Source organism: Cheilinus undulatus, linkage group 16 (genome assembly GCF_018320785.1).
Source record: "Cheilinus undulatus linkage group 16, ASM1832078v1, whole genome shotgun sequence".
Taxonomy (NCBI): domain Eukaryota; kingdom Metazoa; phylum Chordata; class Actinopteri; order Labriformes; family Labridae; genus Cheilinus; species Cheilinus undulatus.
Window position 1 is genome coordinate 46743911 of NC_054880.1, and position 6000 is coordinate 46749910.

The following is a 6000-nucleotide window of genomic DNA, read 5'->3' on the forward strand; positions in this document are numbered from 1 at the left end:
GGACCCCCAGAATAAAGGAGCCAGAGACCAGGGACCCCCAAAATAAAGGAGCCAGAGACCAGGGACCCCCAAAATAATGGTGCCAGAGACCGGGGACCCCCAGAATAAAGGAGCCAGAGACCAGGGACCCCCAAAATAAAGGAGCCAGAGACCAGGGACCCCCAAAATAAAGGTGCCAGAGACCGGGGACCCCCAGAATAAAGGAGCCAGAGACCAGGGACCCCCCAAAATAAAGGAGCCAGAGACCGGGGACCCCCAAAATAATGGTGCCAGAGACCGGGGACCCCCAAAGTAAAGGTGCCAGAGAGCAGGGACCCCCAAAATAAAGGTGCCAGAGACCGGGGACCCCCAAAATAAAGGAGCCAGAGACTGGGGACCCCCCAAAATAAAGAAGCCAGAGACCGGGGACCCCCAAAATAAAGGTGCAAGAGACCAGGGAACCCCCAAAATAAAGGAGCCAGAGACCAGGGACCCCCCAAAATAAAGGAGCCAGAGACCGAGGACCCCCAAAATAAAGGTGCCAGAGACCAGGGACCCCCAAAATAAAGGTGCCAGAGACCGGGGAACCCCAAAATAATGGTGCCAGAGACTGGGGACCCCCAAAGTAAAGGTGCCAGAGAGCAGGGACCCCCAAAATAATGGTGCCAGAGACCGGGGACCCCCAAAATGAAAGTGCCAGAGACCGGGGACCCCCAAAATGAAGGTGCCAGAGACCAGGGACCCCCAAAATAAAGGTGCCAGAGGCCGGGGACCCCCAAAATAAAGGTGCCAGAGACCAGGGACCCCCAAAATAATGGTGCCAGAGACTGGGGACCCCCAAAATAATGGTGCCAGAGACCAGGGACCCCCAAAGTAAAGGTGCCAGAGACCAGGGACCCCCAAAATAAAGGTGCCAGAGACCGGGGACCCCCCAAAATAAAGGAGCCAGAGACTGGGGACCCCCCAAAATATAGAAGCCAGAGACCGGGGACCCCCAAAATAAAGGTGCAGGAGACCGGGGAACCCCCAAAATAAAGGAGCCAGAGACCGAGGACCCCCAAAATAAAGGTGCCAGAGACCAGGGACCCCCAAAATAAAGGTGCCAGAGACCGGGGACCCCCAAAATAATGGTGCCAGAGACTGGGGACCCCCAAAGTTAAGGTGCCAGAGAGCAGGGACCCCCAAAATAATGGTGCCAGAGACCGGGGACCCCCAAAATGAAAGTGCCAGAGACCGGGGACCCCCAAAATGAAGGTGCCAGAGACCAGGGACCCTCAAAATAAAGGTGCCAGAGGCCGGGGACCCCCAAAATAAAGGTGCCAGAGAGCAGGGACCCCCAAAATAATGGTGCCAGAGACTGGGGACCCCCAAAATAATGGTGCCAGAGACCGGGGACCCCCAAAGTAAAGGTGCCAGAGAGCAGGGACCCCCAAAATAAAGGAGCCAGAGACCGGGGACCCCCAAAATGAAAGTGCCAGAGACTGGGGACCCCCAAAATGAAGGTGCCAGAGACCGTGACCCCCAAAATAAAGGTGCCAGAGACCACAGATCCCCAAAATAAAGGTGCCAGAGACCAGGGACCCTTACTGAACCTGAAGGTGGTTAAACACAGACATGCTCAATCAAGAATAGTCATGTGGAGACAAGGACATCCATAAGGTGGATAAATGGGGGCCTATGGAGGTCTATAAAATCATGATTTATAAAGTTAAGCTGTGATATCCATACTTTATATTTAACCTGATAAATAACCACTCTTATCAAAGAAACAAATATCTTCAAAATGTAAAGTGAGGTGAAATTGGATTTTAAAAGTAGATGAAATGGATTAGAAGTGGCACAAATTAGATAACAATTGCAAAAAAAAAAAAACTAAAAAAGACAAAAATCATCATAAATAGTAGTGAAAGGGAGTTAAAAAGGGAATTAAAAAGGGATAGGGCTGAAAAGGCTCTAAATGGGCAAAAATGGGTGGAAATTTGGTAATCTGAGAGGAAAAGTTGAAATAAACTGGCAAAAAAAGGGCTAACTGAGAAAGAAAAAAAGGCAATGGTTGAACACAGCCATGAACAATCAAGAATAGTCATGTTGAGACAAGGCTGACCATTAGGGGGAACAATGGCCCAGCCAAACTGGGGGCCAGCAGAATCCTGGTCCATTGTAAAGTTAAGCTGTGGTGTTTTATATCTAACCTGAATAATAACCACTGTTATCAAAGAAAAGAAATATCTTTTCAATTCATTTGTGTGGTAAGTAGCCCTCTTGAAAATATAAATCCTTTTTGTTTAAAACAGAATTAAAATATATTAAAACTAGATAAAATGGGTCAATAATGGCAAAAAATGGTGGGAAAGGTGGTAAAATTGATGTTTAAAGTAGCAGAAATGGGTTAGAAGTGCCAAAAATGGGATAAAGGTGGCAAAAAAAATAACCAATAATGGCAAAAATGGGTTAAAGTGGCAAAAACAGGCATATTTAGTGGTGAAAGGGGATTAAAAAGTGGCTGAAATGGTGTTAAAGTGAAAAAACAAGGTGGAAATTTGGTGAAATGGGATGAAATATTGATATAACATGGCAAAAAGGATTATCTGAGGCAGGAATGGGCAAAAATGGGCACACTAAATTGTGAAATGTGGTCCCTGATAACGAGCTCTGTGACCAGCCCTCCAGACTCTCCACACCTGCAGCACCTGTGAAGCTCAACGTCACTTTCAAGCTCAGAACTACCAGTACTAACTCCTCCTTACTCCTGCACACACTTCCTTTCTGTTCTAACGTTCTCCATACGGCAGACTTCCTCATGTACAGCTTTTAATGAACCAGGAAGTCCTGTTCCATCCTGGTTCAGGGTACCATCCATCCACAGACTTCTCTGACTGAGTCAGGAACTTCACTCATGGTGCAGATGTGCCCAAAGAATTCAGGGTTGTTCTAGTTTTTTATAACAACCTTCAACTGTTCAGTTTTACAGTGTAAATTGTGTTTGTGCTTTCTTTTAGCACAAAAAAGTTGAATAAAGTTTTCAACGATAAATACATACTGTCATATTGTCACTGTATAAATGTCAGAGGAAGGCCATCCACTCTTGTGGATATCCTGATAAAATGTCTTCTTTAATGAGAATAAAGCTTCAGAAATAGATTCTTCATGTTGCATGGTCTGTTTGATACAGTGTTTATTTCATCAACTAAAACAAGTGTTTTTTTAGGAATTAAAGTTTGTTTTCTTGGTCATCCTCACACCTTAAAGTGTGTCCAAAAGGAGTGAAATTTCTTGTCTGAAGAACATATTTAAATATCGGTATCGGCTAAAATGAATCTGTAAAAATCGGCATATCCGATATTGGCAAAAATCCAACATGGTGCATCCCTAGTCGACAGTCTTTTTCTCCATGACAAAAACTAGACTAAGACTAACAAATAGATCTGTGATGACTAAAACTGACCAAAACTAGACTAACAAATAGATCTGTGATGACTAAAACTGACCAAAACTAGACTAAGACTAACAAATAGATCTGTGATGACTAAAACTGACCAAAACTAGACTAACAAATAGATCTGTGATGACTAAAACTGACCAAAACTAGACTAAGACTAACAAATAGATCTGTGATGACTAAAACTGACCAAAACTAGACTAAGACTAACAAATAGATCTGTGATGACTAAAACTGACCAAAACTAGACTAAGACTAACAAATAGATCTGTGATGACTAAAACTGACCAAAACTAGGCTAAGACTAACAAATAGATCTGTGATGACTAAAACTGACCAAAACTATCCTTCCAGTCCCATATAAAATCTGTCACCAAATCCGCTTTCTATCGTCTCAAGAACATCTCCAGACTCCGACCATCACTTCCAGACCCTGTGGTAGAAACCCTCATCCACTCTTCATAACCTCCCGTCCAGACTACTGCAATGGAGTCCTGTCTGGGGTACCAAGCAAAACCCTGGACAGGCTTCAGTTTGTCCAAAACTCTGCTGCTAGAGTTCTCACCCACACTAGACCCTGGCAACACATCACTCCGACCCTCATCCACCTTCATTGGCTCCCTATCAAGTCCCAGATCAACTACAAAATCCTCTTCCTCACATACAAATCTCTCCATGCCCTGGCTCCTCAGTACCTTTCTGATACACACCATCCTGCAACCTTCGGTTTTCAGACACTGGCCTACTTTCCATACCCAAGACCAAACTCCGAACCTATGGAGAGTGTTCAGTGCTGCAGCCCCCACCCTCTGGAACACTCTTCCTGCAGACATCCGTAGCGCTCCATCTCTGGACATTTTCAGAAAAACGTCTCAAGCACCACCTGTTCACCACAGCCTACAGTCTTCACTAAACCACCCTTACACTCATCCTTCCCCTCACATAATTTGTCCATGTCTTATCTGTTTCTTGAAAGGCGCTATATAAATTCAAGATATTATTATTATTATTACTCTTATTAAAAACTTAATTGATTTTTCGTCAAAATGACTAAAACTAGACTAAAATGTAATGTCGTTTTTGCTGGACATTCAAAATCTGTGATTTTTCTCCACTGTGGGTAAATCTGTCTAAAACAATGCATCTGTATCTATTCTTCCTCTCAGCTGTGGAAAGCAGGGACCCCAGGTTTAGCAGAGGACACACTACCATGATTTGATACCAGATTTAAGCAAGAAAATAAACGCTTGGACTAAAAGTAGAGACTAAAATGTGAGGACTTTTAATGGACTAAAACTAGACTAAAACTAAAAAGGATAGAAATGACTAGAATGTGACTTAAACTAAAATTCATTTCATTTAAAGAATAAAACTTAGACTAAAATTATACATTTCTCTAAATTACTGTTAACACAAAAAATTAAAATGAAAAATGATCTATCATTTAGAGTTCTGGGTTTGTCTTCTGGAAACTTCTCTTTATAGAGTTCAGTGGCCCTGAAGAGCCTTTAGTCGGTTAAATAGTGTAGGTTGGTCACAACTAAATACCTCCAGGAGCGCTCAGCAGCCTCAGAGTTGAAATATGAGGAGAACCTCTCCCTTGGCTGCATTAGGAACCTGGTGGACTTGTTGGATCCAAGACACCCAGCTCTGTTGACCTCTGGAGGATGGAGGATGCAGGCTGCTTTCACACGTGGCGATGTTGCCCTATCACCTGGCGGAACAATGAAAACCTGTAAACAAGGATCCCAAATGTGCACTCTACCCCCAGCAGAGCCCAAGAGAGCTGAAAGCTGAATTGTATGTTCATATGTATAAATACATGCATGGGGCATCCTGTTGTGTGACCCACAAACATCCAACTGTTCCTGGGACAGCCTGAAGAAGTTCATGAACAAGTCACATCAACAAATCACAACTCCTGAACCAGGCGGTGAAATGCAGCCAGCTCCTGGCACTGGTGCAAGAGTGTTCTCATCCAACAGGAAGAGACTCTTCTGGCTCCAGCGTCTCTGACTAAACCACTAATGGAGAACTTCAGAGAAAAGCAGAGAACATATGAAGTCTGAACTGGTGCAAATACTGGATGGTAACTGAGTTGGTCAAAGAACCACAAGATCTTAAGTTCAGACACCTTAACCTTTTACTCCTAGGGCGTCGTCAACAACACTTTGTTGAAGCACACTTTACATGACCATAATTGCATGACCGTTTGTGCTACCGGAAAAATTCAAACAGTTTCTGAAAGCTAAGACACTGTGCTTTACAGCCAGCATGCAGTTATTTCTGTAATTTCCCCTTTTCCCACTAAGATTCTAGCATAAAGTTCCCCCATTTTTTGTGTTTCTTCATTTTAAACTGTTAAAACACTTAACATGCAGTAATATGTAAATAACTGCCATATATTAAAAGTTCTAAGTATTGTTGAAAAATGGGCAAGCACGTACTCACAGGACATTATCTGGGCCTTTTATGATTAAAATAAGAAAAGAGCCCAGAAACTCAGTTTTAATTTAAACAGTAAAAAAAAAAAACACTTTTTAAACATGCGGTACATTGTACACAACTTCCAGATATTTAAG